The sequence below is a fragment of the Cebus imitator genome, unplaced genomic scaffold, assembly GCF_001604975.1.
Source record: "Cebus imitator isolate Cc_AM_T3 unplaced genomic scaffold, Cebus_imitator-1.0 Scaffold112, whole genome shotgun sequence".
Classification (NCBI taxonomy): domain Eukaryota; kingdom Metazoa; phylum Chordata; class Mammalia; order Primates; family Cebidae; genus Cebus; species Cebus imitator.
In genome coordinates, this window is record NW_016107427.1 from 4,577,073 (window position 1) to 4,595,860 (window position 18,788).

The following is an 18,788-nucleotide window of genomic DNA, read 5'->3' on the forward strand; positions in this document are numbered from 1 at the left end:
TCCACAATGCTCCTGAGGTCTCGCCACATGCTGGGTGGAATTCACTGACTGGAGCCTATGGGACCCCATTCCGTGCTGCATTTGCTCCTGAGAAAATGCAGCAAACCCCACCCCCCGGGTGGCAGGCGGGCACTTCCTCCCAGCGGGGAGAGGGCAGCATTGGCTCCTGGTCCTCCTCGCAGGGCCTGGGGAGACTTTCTGCGCACGGAGGCACCTTTGGTCTGTGCCCCTCTGCACGGCGTTTCCGGCTGGAGGTGGCTCCAGCTCATTTCCTCTGCCTTGTTTGTCTCCATGGCCTCCACTTGCGACCCTGCCCGGGTTATCTCTGTTCCTTTTACCCAGCATGGAACAGAGCATGACTTTCCCAAGCCCTTCTTTCCTGAACACGGCTGCCCCGAGGTCAGCTGACAGACCGCCCAGCCCTCGCTTCTTGTGCATCGCGGGGGGTCTGAGACTTCACAGCCAGCACAGCAGCCTCACAAGCCCTGCGTGCAGTGCCACGGTACTCCGGGGAGGATGAGGGAGCCAGGGCTGCCACTGGCCAGACTCTCAGTGAACGTCTCTGGTTTCCCATCTCCATGGACATCTTCTATACTGATCAAAGTTGATCAAAGTTGATCAAAGTGTCAGATTAAATAAAAGCTGGAAGGCTATCAGGTATCTCATGGGCAAGGCCTATGTTAAAAAGAAAATATAACTTGGTGGAGAACAGACTCCACTTCCAGAAAAGACTCTGCACAATGACTTTCCACACAGCCCAGGAAGTTAGGGTCAGCCGGCTGAGACCCTCGGGTCCATCTGACCCTCAGCATGTCCTGGGCCACTGTATGGCCCAGAGGCCCAGAGGAGACTGAAAGCAGCTTTTGCCACTCCAACCCCCTGCCCTGAGTAAGATGCAGAAGGAAGTTCCTATTTTGCACCAACAGGGTTACTAAACTCTGGGACACCAAACAAAATTGCACTTGAAAACCTGCTTGTTGGTTTTTGTAAGTTGCATTCATTCACTCACTCATTCATTCACTCACCCGTTCAATTATCTAATAACCATCTGGTGAGGCTTCAGGCGACCATTGATGTTCAGCGCAGGTGCAGTCCCTGTTCTGGGCCACCTCTGCCTGCATTAGAAAGACACCCCTTCCTCCAGGCAGATGCAGTCTGGCACTAGGAGGCACCCTAGCCCCACGGCTCCCTCTTCCAGGTGTCCTTGTGCAAGGAGCGGCCTGAGCAACTGACCACAAAGGTGGTAGCAGTCATGAGAGCTAAGGGCCTGCAGCCTCCAGGGCCACTGCCGCCACCTCTGTGCAGTGCAAAAAGGCATGAAGCAGGTGTCTGGAGTGGGAGACCTACAGCCCCTAACTCCAAGAAAGTAAATGGAGCAAGAAGAATGATTCCCAATGTGGCGCCTCCAAGCCAAGGACAAAAGAATATCTAGAAACAGCTAACTACAGGTGGACACCTTTATTCTGCTCATTTTCCATCTTTATAGATTTAAAATAATGTAATATGTGGAACTTTGCTTTTTATGTGTGTTATCCACACTAGCAAGATGAATAGCCTGAAACTGTCCGTGCTGAAGAGGCTTCTGACCCCCAGACACAGCAGTGCCATGACCCATGATTTTGAAGCCAAGATTGTATTTATTTTAGATAGTAACATGTTGAATTGAGGAACACATTCTAACATCCCAGCTCCAGGGGGTGGAGGAATTCTGCCCTGCAAACCTCTTGCCAGGGCTCAATTGCTGTTGTATCTCTGCTCTGTGGAAGCCACGAGGAATGGCCATGAGGATGTTGACCCTGGGCCCCCCTGGTATGCTAGTGACGAGCAGCAATGAGGGACAACCAACTGTGTGTGTGTGTGTGTGTGTGTGTGTGTGCGCGCGCGCGCGCGCACGCACGCGTGCACAGGCTGGAGCCAGCCAATACCAGGGTGGCTGTGGGCACACATGCCTATTTACACGTGTGATCTCAGCTTTGATTCCGCTTGAATATTTTTGACAACCGCACACTCTCCTTTCTGCCCTTCACAAAAGGGCCGTTTCTTAGAGGCACTGGCCAGGAGACTGGAAGCAGCTTTTGCAGCTTTAACCTCCTGCCCTGAGTAAGATGCAGGAGGAAGTTCATATTTCACACCACAGGGTGACTTTAAATTCTGGAAATCCAAACAAAATTGCACTTGAAAACCTGCTCGTTGGTTTTTGTCACTTGCCTTCATTCATTCACTCATTCATTCATTCACCCATTCTTTCAATTATCTGACAACCATCTGTTGAGGCTACCCCACCTGACCAGTTCCCCATCCCATGCTGGGATACAAAGCTGAACAAGACAGTGAGGGAAGGAGACAGACCTGGTTGTGGGGTGACCGTCCGCTGCACGCCAGGCGCTGATGGAAGTGACCTCGTGCCAGGCCCGATGCTTGCACATGTGCTGATTAGTTATCCAGTCCTCACAGAGACTCTAAGAAGTGGACACTCTCATTCCCCCACGTTACAGATGAGGGAACCGAGGGGCAGAAAGGCGAAATGATGTGCCTAAAATCACAGCAGCCAGAATTTGAACTCAAGCGGTCGGACCTGGAGTCAGGGGTCTTAATCCACACGTGACGCTTCCTGCTGACGGAAATAATGTCCACTGTGGTCCATTCCCAAGACAAAGTCCCTTGAATCGGCTTAGGTCGGCAAACTACAGAAGAAACAGGATATACGAGGACCCTGCTTGGATCATGAACGCCTGCTTGTTGGCTGCCCCCGCCCCTAGTTTTCCTCACCTAAACCAAAGAAGTTTAGTCTAAGATGAAACTTTACTAGCCTGCAAAATAGCTCACTTTATCTGTTCTTATCAGCCTGCCCGGCTACTTAGGTCCTAAGTCAAACGCTTGAAGAGCGCCTGAGCTGACTAGGATTGCAATGCACTGTGAGCTGCCACAAAATGCAGTAAAACAACCCTTAAAAAAAAACACCACCACCTAAATCCCCTCCCCAACAACCAATAAGTGACGTCCGGGAAGATTGTGACGCCACAGTACTCAGCCTATGAGGAACCAGGGGAGGGATAAATTGCTTGTTAAAACCATGCTGGGTGTGCCTGCCCCTGGGACATCCGATTTTGCAAGACTGCCATTAAAAGCCTCACTCTCAGCGGGGCACAGTGGCTGATGCCTGTAATCCCAGCACTTTGGGAGGCTGAGGCATGCGGCTCACCTGAGGTCAGGAGTTTGAGACCAGCCTGGCCAACATGTCGAAATCCCGTTCCTACTAAAAATACATAAAATTAGCCGGGCATGGTGGCGTGGGCCTGTAATCCCAGCTATTCTGGAGGCTAAGGCACGAGAATCACTTGAACCCTGGGTGACGGAGGTTGCCATGAGCCGAGATTGCGCCACTGGACTCCAGCCTGGACGACAAGGCAAGACTCCTTTTCAATCAAAATAAATAAATCAATAAGTCTCACTCTGGGTCTCTGAGTCTGTTCTTTGGGTTTGTACAGGTGAGTTTGTTTTCACACTGCACATTCTGCCTACAGATCATTTCACCCTGCATGGCACCATCCACGGCCCACCCCCACCCACCACCCCCTGTAAGTGCATTGTGGAGGGGCTGGCTCACCATCCCCGGTGAGCCTCCCCAGTCAACCACCTCCTCTGCCGACTGTCTCCCAGGGCCATCTTGGTCAAGTGCAAATATGATCTCATCTCTTATCTGCCAAGGGTGACTGTGATCTGATTCTTGGAGGGAGGAGAGAGATTTTCAGTGGGGAGGGAGGGGATCTGCAGGCAGAAAACAGCAGGGGTGATGCTAACCGCTGAGCAGGCTGGGGTTCAAGGAGGCCCCTCAGGAGGCTGGATGTGCCAGGGGAGGGTCAGGGGTACAGGGGTTAGAGGGATAATCAGAGAAGGGAAGCCCGGCATTCTTTTCCACGCTGAGGGGTTTGAGCTCTTCCCTGTGATCTCCTGAAGCCTCAAAGGCAGGGAGTGAGTGGTAGCTTCTGCACCCCAGAAAGACACCTGGCCTCCATGGGATAACTGACCCTCAGAGGGGAGGGGCAGGGCAGCCCTAGCCAGCACCGGGGGCCTGGCCGCTGCAGGGTCTGTGCACACCTGGATTAGTAAGCACATCTTGCAAACAGCAGCCCTAGACCCAACTTCACTTCGGTGCTCGAGCTACAAACCTCTAACTGAAAGCAAGAGATGTTTCTGGAAAACCTGCAGATTTTGGAGGAGAAATTCAAAGGACTGTATAAGACCTGGTCCCAGTCCTGAAGGAACGGAGTCCAGCCTGGGTGGTAGGCACACACATGGAATGTTAAATCCCAATCCAGGTCCCCATGACATTCCACGGGATAGAAGAGGCGTCTCTGGACAGCACCTAAGGAGAGTTCAGGAAGCAGCAGGGGTGGGTGCGCAGGGCCCTGCAGCAGCCGGGTCAGGAGTGTCCTCAGCAGGATGAAGCCTAAGGAAAGGGAAACTGTAATGTGGGAAGTAGAAAAGTTCCTCTTCAAAGTTTCCTTTCTTGTTTAAGAAAAATTCATAAGTGTAAGAAATAATAGTTTGTTTTGAACTTTCTTTAAAAGCCTTCTTGCCTTCTTGCTAGAAGCTCTATCCTGTGTAGCTGTTAGACATGCTTACAGGTACATAGTGCATTCTATGTGCTTGTATGTTAATCAAGATACCTGTGCTGGACGTGCTCACAGGCATGTCCCAGCTTGCAGCCTATGCCCCTTCCTTATGTGGACTTCCTTCTTTTTGCTCTCCATTGCTTTTACATGTTTAGAAAAGTTTCAAGTTATTAGCCAATTGGGTTTTAGTTTAGATTGTGAGGTCTGACTCCAGCCAATGGTGATCAGACACAGCAGTAAGGACAACCCCAAATGTGTAAGAAATAAGCATGTCTGCTTTCCTTTGTTCATTGTACTCTCATGGCAAGACTGCCAGTGGAAGTACCCTTTCTGCAGGAAGTAAAAAGAATTGCTTTGCTGAGAGATCCTTTGTCCCAGTACTAATTTCTCTTTGCAGTACAAAAAGAAAAATTATATAGATAATACGTGGCAAAGGACACTGGCCAAGGACCCAGGGGACAAGTCTGGGGGATGGGGAATGGAAGTTGACTAATTGTGTATGTGGAGGGAACACAGGGGAGCCCCAGTGCCAGGAATGATTCCTGAGGAGCCATGGGCGACACTTGGGTGAGGTGGGTCCCGGGAACCTTACCTGCCCTCTCACCTGTGTCGGGCACCACACAGGAGCTTCACGCGTGCTGCTGTGATCTTCCATCCTCCCATGGTCCCATGAGCTAGGCAGCCTCATGCTCGACTTATCGATGGGGAAGATGAACACTAGGAAGCTGAGATAACATGCCCAAGGTCACACAGCTTGGAAACACCTGGGGAGCCACGGCCAGGTCTGTTTCAAAGTCCTGGCAGGTGGGTGTGAGGTGGTGTGGACGAGAAGGTTCCAGCTGGAGAGCCAGCAAATGGAGCCCAGTGGGGCAGAAGAAAGAAGCTGCAGTTTGATCAGAGAGAGAGGGCTGGTGGGGTTTGGTTTCTGAAGGGTCGGATGGGATGGGACTGGGTTAGAGAAAAGGAGGCTGGCTTGAGATGATTCCTGGGAGTGCGTGTGAGAGGTGGGATTCCGAGACCTGGATGGAGAAGTCGGAGGTAGGAAGGTCTTCGTTGCTGAATAAACATTTAAAGTGGTATTTATACATAGCCTCTGTAACACAGTGGGTGCTCAGTCCAGATGTGCTGCATGAGGGAATACATGAATGACTCTACACTCTCTTCACTCGTACTTAACAAAAAGAAGCATCTCCAGCCAGGGGCAGAGTCCTCTGTTCTCCCTTTGACTCCTTTTCAATGTTGTTTAAATTAAACAGTGGAGGGGCTGGCTCACCATCCAGATGAGCCCCCAGGGTCACCCACGTCCTCCCTCTACTGTCTCCTGGGACCATCCTGGTCAAGTGCAAATATGATCTCTCTCTTCTCTGCCAAGTCAGCCACTCCTTTCTTTTGCTGTAGGAACAAAACTCAAAGTTTGTTTTTGCTGCTTATTCATTTGAAGTTAATACGCTTGGCATGCTAAATGAATTCTTCCTATTTTTGGCTCCGTGTAACAACAGCCATTATTCCCATGCTATATGGAGCACCCGCTGTGGGCCAGGCACCATCCAAGTCTGTGCACATGCATCACCCCCAGCCCTACAGCAGCTCTTTGCAGCAGGACTGGCTCCCACCCTATGGTGGAGGAGGCAAAGCCCATGGCCTTCATGCTGCACCCATGTCCTCTCAGAGCCCTGAGCCCTGGAGGCAGGATGGGGGCAACCCCCATGCTGGGAAGACACCAGCTTCCCTCACCTGTACCATCGCACGGTGGTCCCCTCTGGTTGACCTCATTAGTCTCTTCCCATTTGATAATTCTGTCCCAAAATTTACTAATTACATCCTTTCCCAGTGTGTTTTGTGATGTTCAGTCTATCAGGCAGTAAGTTCACCCCCAGGCATCAGTTTCTAGAGTCTGTTGTATTTGGGAGCCTTGCCATTCCATTGCATGGTGCTGCCTTATAACACGTGCCCATGGGGTGGGCAACTAGCACTGGCTCAGCACTCGGCCCCTGCAACCCCCACCGTGGAATCCTTTCTCTTCTCTGACCATTTCTTGCCTTTAGAATTTCTTAGCCCCTTCTGTGGTCCTCTCCTTCATTTCTTCTTGCATCTCAGACCATTGCGATACTCCCATGGGCATCACTTTATCCTTGCTGGGGTGGCCCCTCCTCACAGGTCCTGCCCCACACACCCACCAGGCTGCCTAAGGGAGACCCCTGCATGGCACCATCTACAGCCCAGCCCCACCTGCCACCCCCTGTAAGTGCACTGTGGAGAGGCTGGCTCACCATCCCAGGTGAGCCTCCCCGGTCACCCACCTCCTCCCCCTACTGTCTCCTGGGGCCATCTTGATCAAGTGCAAATACGAACTCATCTCTTCTCTGCCAAGTCAGCCACTCCTTTTGCTGTAGGAACAAAACCCACAAGCTCATCACAGTCCTGCCTGAACCCCTGCCCACCCTCCGGTGGCATCACAGGACTTTCCTCGGTCTCCTCTCAACTGCCACCCCCACCCAAGCACTTTGCACCATTACCTGTGGAACTGTCCCTCTGTCTCCTCTGCTGAGTTCAGGCCCCATGAGAATTGACTCAGCGCATCACTAAACCCCCAGCACCTAACCCAGCACCTGACACACAGCAGCTGTTCAACAAATACTTGCCAAAACGGTGACCAAAAAAGTGAACGAACCACCACATCCAGCCTATAACAAAAGCCACACATAATATTTATTAAACCAGCGGGTCAAGCTCTGTTTTAAATGGTGGTAAGATGCACATACATAAAATGTACCATTACCACCCTTTTAAAGTTTATCATTTGATGGTATTCAGCACACTCAAAATGCTGTCTGTCTGTCACCCGTCTAGTTTCCCAGAACATTTTCATCTCCGGAACAGAAATGCTGTGCACATCAGCAGTCACTCCCTGTCGGCCCACTCCCAGACCCTGGTAACCACTCACCTTCTTTCTGCCCCTGCCACTCACAAATTCTGGGCATTTCATGTAAATGGAATCATGCATGTGTGGCATTTGTGCACAGCTTCCTTCACGTAACATCGTGTTTTCAAGGTTCACCGGTATTATAGTCTGGGTCAGTGCTTGATTCCTTTTTATGGCTGAATAATGTTTCATCACATGGATAGACTGCATTCTGTCTGCTCACTCATCCGCTGATGGACTTTGGAGCCTCCCTGCTCATTTCAAGGCTGGCATGACAAAAGTGTTTGACAATAAAAAGTTGTCACAAAATGACAACTATGTGAGGCAGAGTCGGTGAAGTTCTCCGGCATCATCACCGCAGCCTCACCGGTCCGTGCCAAGGCCACCGTATCCCTATCCAGGGCCGCAGCTGCTGCAGCACTCTCACCAACACTGCCATTCACCCTGGCCTGGAGGGCTCTCCCCTGCCCAGGAAGTGCAGCACAGATCAGGCGGGTGCCCTGAGTGCCCACCGGACCCTTACTTCATCATGCCTGACAAATGCAGATGTGTGGACTTGCAGACCCTGAAGCTGCAGGAGCTGCCTGATGCAGTCCCCCACGGTGAGATGCCCAGACACATGCAGCTCTACTGTGACAGGTACCTGTGTGACAAGGTTGTCCCTGGAAGCAGGGTTACCATCATGGGCATCTACTCCATCAAGAAGTTTGGCCTGACTTCCAGCAGGGGCCGTGACAGGATGGGCGTGGGCATCCAAAGCTCCTACATCCATGTCCTGGGTGTCCAGGTGGACACAGATGGCAGTGGCCACAGGTTTACTGGGGCTGTGAGCCCACAGGAGAAGTTCCGTTGCCTGGCCGCCCTCCCCAGTGTCAATGAGGTCATCTCCAAGAGCATCACCTCCTCCATCTTTGGGGGCATGGACATGAAGAAGGCCATTGCCTGCCTGCTCTTTAAAGGATCCTGAAAGGGGCTCTATGATGGACTTACTCTCTGAGGAGACATCAACCTGCTGATGCCAGGGGACGCTGGGACAGCCGAGTCTCAGCTTCTGAAGTCTGTGGAGAAGTGTTCTCCCATTGGGGTATACACGTCTGGGAAAGACAGCAGTGCGGCCAGACTGACAGCCTTGGTGATGAGGGACCCTTTGTCCAGGAATTTAGTCATGGAGGGTGGAGCCATGGTCCTGGCCAGGGATGGGGTCATCTGTATTGACGAGTTTGACAAGATGCGAGAAGACGACCGAGTGGCCATCCACGAAGCCACGGAGCAGCAGACCATCTCCATTGCCAAAGCTAGGATCACCACCACCTTGAACTCCCGCTGCTCCATCCCGGCTGCTGCCAACTCAGTATTTGGTCGCTGGGATGAGACAAAGCGGGAGGACAACCCTGACTTCATGCCCACCATCTTGTCGTGCTTCAACATGACCTTCACTGTCAAGGACGAGCACAGTGAGGAGGGGAACGTGATGCTGGCCAAGCATGTCCTCACTCTGCACATGAGTGTGCCGATGCACACATGGGCCGAGGAGGGTGAGATTGATCTGGCCAAGCTGAAGAAGTTTATTGCCTACTGCTAGCAAAATGTGGCCCCCAGCTGTCAGCAGAGACCTCAGAGAAGGTGAGGAACCACGACATCAGCACGAGAGGGACAGTGACCGCCGCTCCAGCATCCCCATCGTTGTGCGGCAGCTGCAGGCCATTGTGCCCTCAGCAAGACAAAGCTGCAGCCTTTCGTCATGGAGGCAGATGTGGAGGAGGCCCAGCGGCTCTTCCAAGTGCCCACATTGGATGCTGCCTTATTCGGTACCCTGTCAGGAGCGGAGGGCTTCACCAGCCAGGAGAACCAAGAGAAGCTGAGATGCATCCAGAAGCAGCTCAAGTACCGCCTTGCCATCAGCTCCTAGGTGTCTGAGCACAGCATCATCAAGGACTCCACCAAACAGAAATACCCAGAATGTGCCCTCCTCAAGGTGCTGCAGCTCATGCTGCGGCGGGACGAGATCCAGCATCGAATGCAGCGTCACTGGACTCGTGGACTCGCCCACGCCCCACGCCCCTCCTGCCACTGTCTGCCATTGAGAATGTTGCTGTGATCTCTGCCGCCCCACTGCTGTCCTTGAACTTCCCACGCACCCTGCTTTCTGCCCCAGAGGAAGGAGCTGTAGTGCCCTGCTGCCTCTGGGTCACCACCTTCAGCACAGTTCTGGGAAGTGTGCTTTTAGCATCTGTTAATAATAAAGCCACAGTGTGTTAGGGACTTCTTGCAGCTGGTCCCGAGCTAGAGGAGGAAAGCTGGATGCCTCCTGGCACATTGGACAGTCTTTCTTTTGCCTGCACCCCCTTTCCCTGCATCATCTCAAGATGGGCTCATTAAACCCTGGGGACAGACCAGCAGGAGCGCAGCACTGCCACAGTCAGCAGGCACCAGGACAGCCCCTATTGTGGCCTCCTGGGACAGCTCCTACAGAGGACTCTCATCTATGGCATCAGCAGTGGCCAGTCCAGCTCTCCCCAACACAGAAGGATACTCCTTTTGTCTCTGCTTCTCACCGGAAGCTTTGAATCTTATAAGCCTGCAAGCAGGAAGCATCTCCACGTTTTCTCTCCATCGTTTGATGGGGAGGAGGGGCTCTGGTGAGGAGATGGCTATCTCGATCACCTCCCTTGGTCCTCACCAGGGAGCCCTCCTGGAGAGATTGCGAGAGAAAAGATGCATTTTCTGTGTCCACCGTGTCCATAGTACTGGACACTCTCTGTCCAGGAGGCCTTCGTGCATTGTGGCTGGCAGATGGAGGGCTGCCCCGAGGCGGAAGGGTGCATGAACGGTGCGATGGCCACACGCTGGCCCAGTCTGCAAAGGACACATTTGCACACTGAACACACTTCTATCAACAAGAGAACTTTGCTCAGTTGCTCCTTCAATTCTGCATAATTTGTTAGGTCTTTTTTTTTTTTCTGAGATGGAGTTTCACTCTCATTGCCCAGGCTGGAGTACAATGGTATGATCTCAGCTCACTGCAACCTCCATCCTCCTGGGTTCAAGTGATTCTCCTCTCGCAGCCTCCTGAGTAGCTGGGATTACAGGTGTGTGCCACCATACCCGGCTAAGTTTGTATTGTTAGTAGAGATGGGGTTTCTCCATGTTGGTCAGGCTGGTTTTGAACTCCTGACCTCAGGTGATTTGCCCGCCTCAGCCTCCCAAAGTGCTGGGATTACAGGCGTGAGCCACCGTGCCCAGGTAGATTAATTTTTTAAAAAGACAAAATATTTTTTTTTTTTAAAGACCATGTTCTTCCCAAGAATCATGGATTATCGCATCTGAACGAACGCTGATGCACAAACTCTTCAGTCATCTCGGGCCGTGGAGGCCGGGCTTGGGTACTTTGGCTTCTGACTACGGAGCAGCACCGATGAACATGAGCATGCACGGATTTATTATTGGCGCAAATAGTGCCAACCGGTTCTTTCTAACACTTGGGCTGAATATGAAATGATTCCCAAAGACACATCCGATGGAACCGATATTTTAGAAAAATGCCCTCAGGACCAAGGCTTCGCTGCTTTGCAGTCATGTCTTCACAGAGGCGTGTTCTCAGCTAGTAAAGGAGTCCAAGCTGCAAACACACTGCGTCAGCCCCAGCTGAATTCGTAATAAATGGAGCATCTTTGATAAGGACCTTGGATTCCTCACCTGCAGAACAGTGATATAATAACGTCTGACATTTTGGTGTATGTGCTTGGCTGAGGAGCCAATGGGGCGAAGCTACCATCTGTGGGATTATGACTGAACGCCTCTAAGTCAGAATCCCGCCCAGGCGGAACGATACGGCAGCGCCGCGGGGCCTCGGTTGGCCTCGGATGGCCTCGAATAGCCGGTCCCCCGCCGTCCTCGCCGCGCGCCGGGACCGGGTCCGGTGTGGAGTGCCCCTCGTCCTGGGAAATGGGGTGCGGCCAGAAAGGCAGCCGCTCCCTCGCCCGTCATGCAACGCACGTTCGTGGGGAACCCGGCGCTAAACCATTCGTAGACGACCTGCTTCTGGGTCGGGGTTTCGTACGCAGCAGAGCAGCTCCCTCACTGCGATCTATTGAAAGTCAGCCCTCGACACAAGGGTTTGTAAAAAATAAATAAATAAATAAATAAAATAATGTCTGTTTCATCCACCTCATACCATTTGTATGAGGGCTAAAATAAAATGTGGCAGTAACTAATTTCTTTTTTTATGTTTTCAGTTCCTTTTAAAGGGTCTTTGGTCAGTCATTGATTGACAGCCCAGGGTCCATCGCACTGGCTGAGATGCAGGTGCTTTAATGCGGCTTCTCGCTGCTTCTGCGGACTTTCCCTGGAATCTATGTTCCTTGAAGCAGCGTAGCCGAGGAGTCAGCGGGCATGGACTAAGGGCCTTGCCCTGCAGAGAGTCTTCTGCCAGGTGCCCTGACTGTTCCCACCCTGACATGCCCTGCAGTGGAAGGACCCTTCGTGTTCCCCCAAAATTCACATGTTAAGTCCTCACCTCCAATGTGATGGTGTTAAGAGATGGAGCCTTTGGGAGGTGACTGAGGTCATGAGGGCAGAGCCCCCATGAATGAGATTAGTGCCCTTGCAAAGGAGACTCCAGAGAGCTCCCTCCCTGTCTTCCCACCATGTGGAGAAACGAGGAGAAGGCAGCAGTCAGCAACCCCTCACCGGGACCTGACCCTGCTGGCACCCTGATCTCAGACTTCCAGCCTTCAGGGTGTGAGAAATAAATGCTGTTTACAAGCCACCGGGATGGTGTTGTGTTGTAGTGGCCTGAGCTAAGATGCCCTCCTTTCTAGGAGTGTTGGCATGGATTTCTGAGGTCACGCAGCTTCCCTGACTTCACCTTTTAGTCTTGGAACCTTCGTTCTCCAGTTCCCTTTCGAAGGGCCCTGTTTGATGTGCGGGGCTTGCTCCAGCGGCTCAGCACCAGCCTGTGTTCTGGCCTTCAGTTTTCTTTTTCTGCGATTTTCCTTTCTCCAGACCCCCTGCTCCTCAGTGACAGAAGGCCACCAAAAAGGCCACCAAGCTGCCCTGCTTCAGAGCATCAGGGACCCAGCATGCCTAACCTGACCACTCTTTTCCTGGGTTTGTGGGGAGAGACTGGAGTCTCCTCCTTTTAAAATCAAGCCCAGCCATGCATTTGGAAGGCTGCTTTTGTGATTCCATGCAGCGCCCTGAGATGGGGGGAGGACAGTCCCTTGCTGGACACAGAGGTAGCTGGTTCACACACAGTTGTGAGGATCACGAGGATGGCCATGCCTCACCCACGTGTGAGGAAGGCTGTGATGCGCTTCCCAGACAGAAAGAGAAGGGGCTGCGGGCTCTCTTCTCTCTCCCACTGGGACCCACTAGTGTCCCTCTCCCTGTCACCTGGGGCTACTATAGGTTGGTGCAAATGCCATCACAGTTTTTGCCATAATACTAACAAGAGGACAGCCTGCAGGAGGAGCCGGGCTTCTTCCTTCCTGAGGGTCCCAGGCTTCCTCTTCGTTGCCACCTTAGCCGACTGGACGGGAGAACAAGCTGGGGCAGTGCTGGCCTTGCAGGCAGCATGGATGCCTCCAGTGTGGTAACTGCCCACTCTGCAGGGCCCATCCCTCCCCTGGGCCCTGTGAGCGGGAGCTGGCAGAGCTCCCGAAGGTGACTCCATGGGGAAATGACACACCAAGAGAATACACACAACGGCTTCACGTGCTCACAGGTGCAGTCCCAGTTCCATGCTCTGAGGAGCAGCGTGAGGAGATGATGACCCATCAAAATCAGGGGAAATGACGCATTGCAATAACCTGTGTCGACGAGCTGCTCTCCTCTAATTCCACGGGGGCGCCGTGTAGACTTGCTTGGTGCGGCGTGAGGGATCATGCAGCGAACACCTGGCATCTAGGTCTAGCTCCGCCTCTAACCCTAACCCTATCCACGTTGGTGTTGACCCTGGCGAGCCGCTCAGCGCCTCTAAGCTTCCACCCCTCATTTGCACGATGGGGGTGATAATTCCTGTCTCTTACTTGTTATAGGATTTCTTACAAAGTGCTAGGCAAACAGGGCATGAGTGTTTCCTGAAGCAGCAAAATTATTCCCTTTGTCTTTATTGCAGTATTTGGGGAACCACTGGAATAGATAATAATTATTTGTAATTAGTATTTAGTGATGTGTAGATAAATACATGCTCCTCGGTTGTTTCTAGAAGCCCTTTAATAGGATTTCCTTCAGCTCTTAAAGATACTAAATATCCCTCCAGATATTTAGTTGATTCTACTCACTGTGTTTAATAAAAACAACAGCAGAAAGGAAAACTGTAGTCCAGAACACAGGCAAAGCGCCAATTACAAGGAATGTGCCTTGCCTTGCTGGGAATAAGAGCAGCTCCTCTGAGTCCTGTGTTGGGTAAGGGGGGACCCCTCTGGTTCCCCCCTCTCTTTTCTAATGGAGCTGCCTATAGATCAAGTGTTATTCCAGAGTCAGTGCTGGGAATGGCCACATCGTTAGAGCTGCAGAAGCGGATCCCACAGGTTCTGAGACGCTAGGAGCAGCTCCGGTCCTGCCGCCCAGGGGCTTTCCCCAGCGACAAGGCCCTCCTGTGGCCCCCCCAGCTGGCACCTGTGCTGGCACCTGCACTGACATCCATTGAGAGTCTCAGCGGGGGGGGGTCATCTCACTCCCACAGGGTCATCTCTCTCTTCCTCAGCGCACCCTCCCTCCAGGCGCCTGCTGCCACCTCACACATCCCTACAAACTCAACTTCTACATGATGAACACATTTTGTTTTTTTTCACAAGATCTTTGCTCTGTTGCCCAGGCTGGAGTGCAATGGTGCAAACATGGCTTGCTGCAGCCTCAGCCTCTTGGGCTCAAATGATCCTCCTGCCTCAGCCTCCTATGTAGCTGGGACCACAGGCATAAGCCACCACACCTGGCTGATTTTTACTTTTTTTCGTAGAGAAGGAGTCACACTTTGTTACCCAGGCTGGTCTTGATCACCTGAGCTCAAGTCATCCTCCTGCCTCGGCCTCCTTCCAAAGTGCTGCGATTACAGGAGCCTGGCCCCGGAACCCATCAGGAGGTAAATTCTTCTGAAAGCGTGATTTTGGTTATCAGAGCATAGGTGGGGGATCAGCATTCTTTGGAGTTGGAGAAAACATGCAATTTAGGCAATTGCCTCCTTGGAAATATATTTAAAAACAGGGGGCAGGAGGATCTCTTGAGCCCAGGAGTTCAAGACCAGACTGGGCGACACAGTGAGACCCTGCCTCTACAAAAAAAGAATTGAGGTTAAATATTTTCATTCATTAAGTTGGTCTCAGCCTTGGGTACAGGCAAAAATGTCAAGTCACCTTGCTCCTGGGCATTCCCAAGGGAGGCCTCACTGAGCCACCTAGCAGAGGCAGGGCAGCCATCTGGGTCACATTCCTTCACCTGCCCGGCGTGGGCACAGACTCGCACGACACGTCATCGGGGTTGCCCGGGGCAGACTCTTGGCAGGCCTGACTGGCCTGCAGCAGGCTGGCAGGCATTGCCTCTGATGCTGCCCGCCACCTCCCAGCATCACGGCATGACTCAGGCTCCCTGACAAGCCATCACCAGGGTGGGATTTGAAGAAGCAGCGTATCTGCTGTTCACTCTTAGGGTGAGTGGTGGACGTCCTGGGAGGCCCTACTGTGCAGAGTCACTGATCATGGCAAATGTCAGGGCTGGATTCCTCTCATGTCTTTCCCAGAAAGGACTTGGGACGTCACAGAAGCTCCATGAGTGAACCTCCCCTCTGGGTTTGACAGTCCCTGCCTCCCAGACTTCAGAACACAAAAGACAATTCTTTAGGCGGATCTTTGCGCATGGATGTTGGAAATGGAGGCTCTACTTCCGGCTTTTAACATCTTCTCCTTTTTTGGCGGGGGCAATTTGTTTGTCTTGACCTTTATGAAAGAAGATGGGAAGAACACGGCCCCTGGGGTCAAACCCTGGCTCAGCCGCTTTCTTGCTCAGTGGCCTTGGAAAGTTACTTAGCTTCTCTGAACTCACTTTCCTTATTTTTAAAACAGAGCAATGCCATCCTTTGTGTGTTGCTGTGAAAATGAAGTGAGTCCATGAAGTCAGGTACCCAGGCGGTGTCTGATGGCAGGAGGTGCTCAGTACACACAGCCGTGACTTTCTGAATGCCCGCCAGCTGCATAAGCGTGCCTGCTGCATCTGTGGGACACGGGAGAGAGCTAAAGGATGGCAGAGGCTCAGCCGATGGCTCTACCGTTTCCATCAGTTGCTCCTAGGAGGGCCCTCTGGCCTGCAGCCTGGTCTTCACTCTCAGAGACTGCACGCAGCCATCTGGGGTTCATCTGGGAAGTTAATGCAGTTACTCGGTTTGCTGCTTTCCTCCTGGGGAAGGTATCCTGAACAGCATCTCCGTAAGTCATACAAATGATTACCAGAAGAACTCACGGCCCCTCCTGGAGGGGAAGGCCCTGTCTGGTGCCCGGCAACGCTCTGGCTTCGGGTGACCTTTGATTGGATTTGCTGGCTCCAGTATTGACCCTGTGAGCAGGACAGGAAGCAGACTCAAAGTACATCCCAGCCTCCAGGGGGTGGAAATGACTAAGCCAGAGCAATGGAGCCAAGGAGATTGGGTCAAATGTCTCCACAGACTCCGGGGTCTTCAGAAATCTTGCCTCCCAAGGTGGCTGCTGAAGGCACTGGGCCAGGTCTTAAAAGCATTTTGCTAAGACGGAATTCTCAAAATGCTGGCCCCCAAGTGCTGCTGGGGGAAGCCACGTATTCCCACTTGCTAGAGGTCCCTGGTAGGGCCTAGGAAGTGACCATCACAGCCCCCCTGGGACCCCCAAGGTGCTGGTCTCTCAGAATATTGGGGCAAAACTTGATAATTCAAGCAAGACTAATAATATGAACTGCTTCAGGATGAAGGAGAAACTCCACTCAATTAAAGACAACTATAAATTTCTTGGACCCTCTTTTTTTCCCCCTGCTTCTAGAAATTTCAGAATCACATTGAAAACTAAAAGTACCACATTTTTCTAAAAGTATTTTTTAAAACCCAAAAGTATAACAAGGTATAACTGTCTATAGACACGAGATACATGACACCAGACTATTAATTTCCAAATATCTATTAATTTCCAAAAATGTCACATCATCCCAGAACCTCCTGGGCTTGATAGAGGAAGACGTTCAAAGACTCCCAGCTTTGATGCAGGGATAAGGCACTGCACCCAAGACTGGGTGACTCAGCAGAGATATCCAACAAACAATTCTCATCTCCACCATGAGCATTTTAGAAACGTTTTAAAATGAAAAACAGAGCAGTGGATCTTGACTCTGGCCTCAGACCAAGCTACTATGAAGCACTGTGAAGAAGAATGTAGAAACTCGGCTTCCTCCCTCCTGCCTGGAGGCCTGCCATGCTAGCGAAGGAAGCCCTGGTCCAAGGCTCCCGGTGGGTCTGGTAGGTTGATGGGAAGCGGGCTTGGCTTACGCTAAACAGCTGGGAGCTGGGAGCTCAAGGTGAGCACACAGGAGGAACCACAGCCACCCTCCTTCCCCTTTACGAGCAGCTAAAAATAGCAAACAACCGCTACAGAGTGATAGAGACCCATTTGAGGGTTTTGGTGGCGACAGAGCCCTGCCTGGGCAGACCTGCAGTCTCACTCCTTGGGTCAAAGGGAGATGGGGTGGAGAGAGAGATGCTGGGAGCAAGGAATGTCACCTGGTGGGGAGGGAGGGAGAACACTGTGCTCTCGGAGAACCCTGCCCTGTTCTTCCCATCTTCTTTCATAAAGGTCAAGGCAAACAAATCCCCCCCCCCAAAAAAAAGAAAAAACGGAAGTGTGACAAATTCCAAAGTAGGGGTGGTGATTACTTTACAGCTTGTTACAAGCCTCTAAATAAAGCAAGTGGGATGAGTGAGCACGCATGAGACCTGAAGGAATGAGACTGGTTCCACCGGTCACACAGGACAGGCTCTCCTCACTGCCCTCATAGCCACAGGTGGCCTGCACACACATGGCATGGGGACACTGGGCCCTTGGTCTCCTCACCCCAGTTATTCTGGCAAGGGGACCGGCAGGACTCGAATTATCCGACTGCATAGGTCTAGCTACAGGTCAGGAAATAATTAGATTTTCTGCCAAATAAGAAGGGATTTCTTTTGTTTCTGCCTAAAATAACACAGGATAGAAAAAAAGAAGAGCAGTTCCTCCCACCCTTAAGAGGGTGCAGCAGACTGGAGTGCTAGCGTGTAATACATGGGTCACCTGCAGGAAGCTGATAGTCACATTCTTATTTCCACTTTGGCTCGCAAGGGCCCATCCCAAGCTCACCTGGGCAATCCCGTCTCATCTCGCCTCCCTGCCAGTTTCCTAATCTGTTCCCTACAAAGGCTCTCTGTGCAGCTGCTGCTCGAGTCCTTCCTCTTTCCTGAAGAAAATCCAGGTCCGCGGGTTCAGGGCCACAATCCCCTCTGTTGTACCAACCAAAGGGCCTACAGCAGAGCCCTGGCTAGGGAAGAGAAGGCCAAATGCTCAGTCCATCTAATTCCTTTCAAGGTCAAGTCCTTTTAATACAGCTGCAGAAAACACAATTGAATCACGCTGTCATGGTTTAGGCGTGTGTTAGACCCGGAGAATCTCAGGTTAGTGTGTTTCTACGGCACTCCCTAAGGACCGCGTCCACTCTGCAAGAGGAGGGAGCAGGGGTCTCTCACACACACACATACACAAACACACACACTATACCACATGCACCACACTGACACACCACACACACACAACACACACATACACACACACCACACTCACAACACATCCCATCACAGGCACCCTCTGCTCCCTCCCCCACACTGAATGAATGACAGCCACACAGAGGGCAGGGCCTGGGCCTGGTGCTGAGCCCCTCCTTGCCTCTGGGCAGAACAGCCCCTAAGGCAGGCCGGCCCCCGGCTCCAGGGGCAGCCACGGATTTCCAGGGACTTTCCGAGGACTGAGCCCGGAGCCTTTCCTGCTGACCAGCAAACGGCAGTCCTCGAAATCACGCTGACTGCGCGCCGTGCACGCGCAGCGTCACACGAGTGCACAGACACGCGCTGGTGCCAGCGCACAGGAGCCAGGCCAGGCCGCCGCACAGCAGCCGCCGGGGTCGGACCGGTGGATCGAGAGAGCGGGCGGCGCGCGCACGTGGCGGGGCCGGGGCCGCGGGGCCTTTAAGGGGGCGGGGCGGGCCGCGTT

At 52.4% G+C, this 18,788-nt stretch overlaps 1 protein-coding gene and 1 pseudogene across 1 annotated transcript in view; both read left to right on the plus strand.

Annotated features, from left to right (window-relative positions):
• Positions 1-343: 343 nt before the first annotated feature.
• On the plus strand, positions 344-18,767 carry LOC108311154 (annotated as a pseudogene).
• Positions 11,265-18,788, plus strand: part of C2CD2 (C2 calcium dependent domain containing 2) — a 74,795-nt gene continuing 67,271 nt past the window's right edge. The window contains exon 1 of the mRNA XM_037741992.1: positions 11,265-11,658. The gene's annotated coding sequence lies outside the window, so the exon portion shown is untranslated. The remainder of the gene's footprint in view (positions 11,659-18,788) is intronic.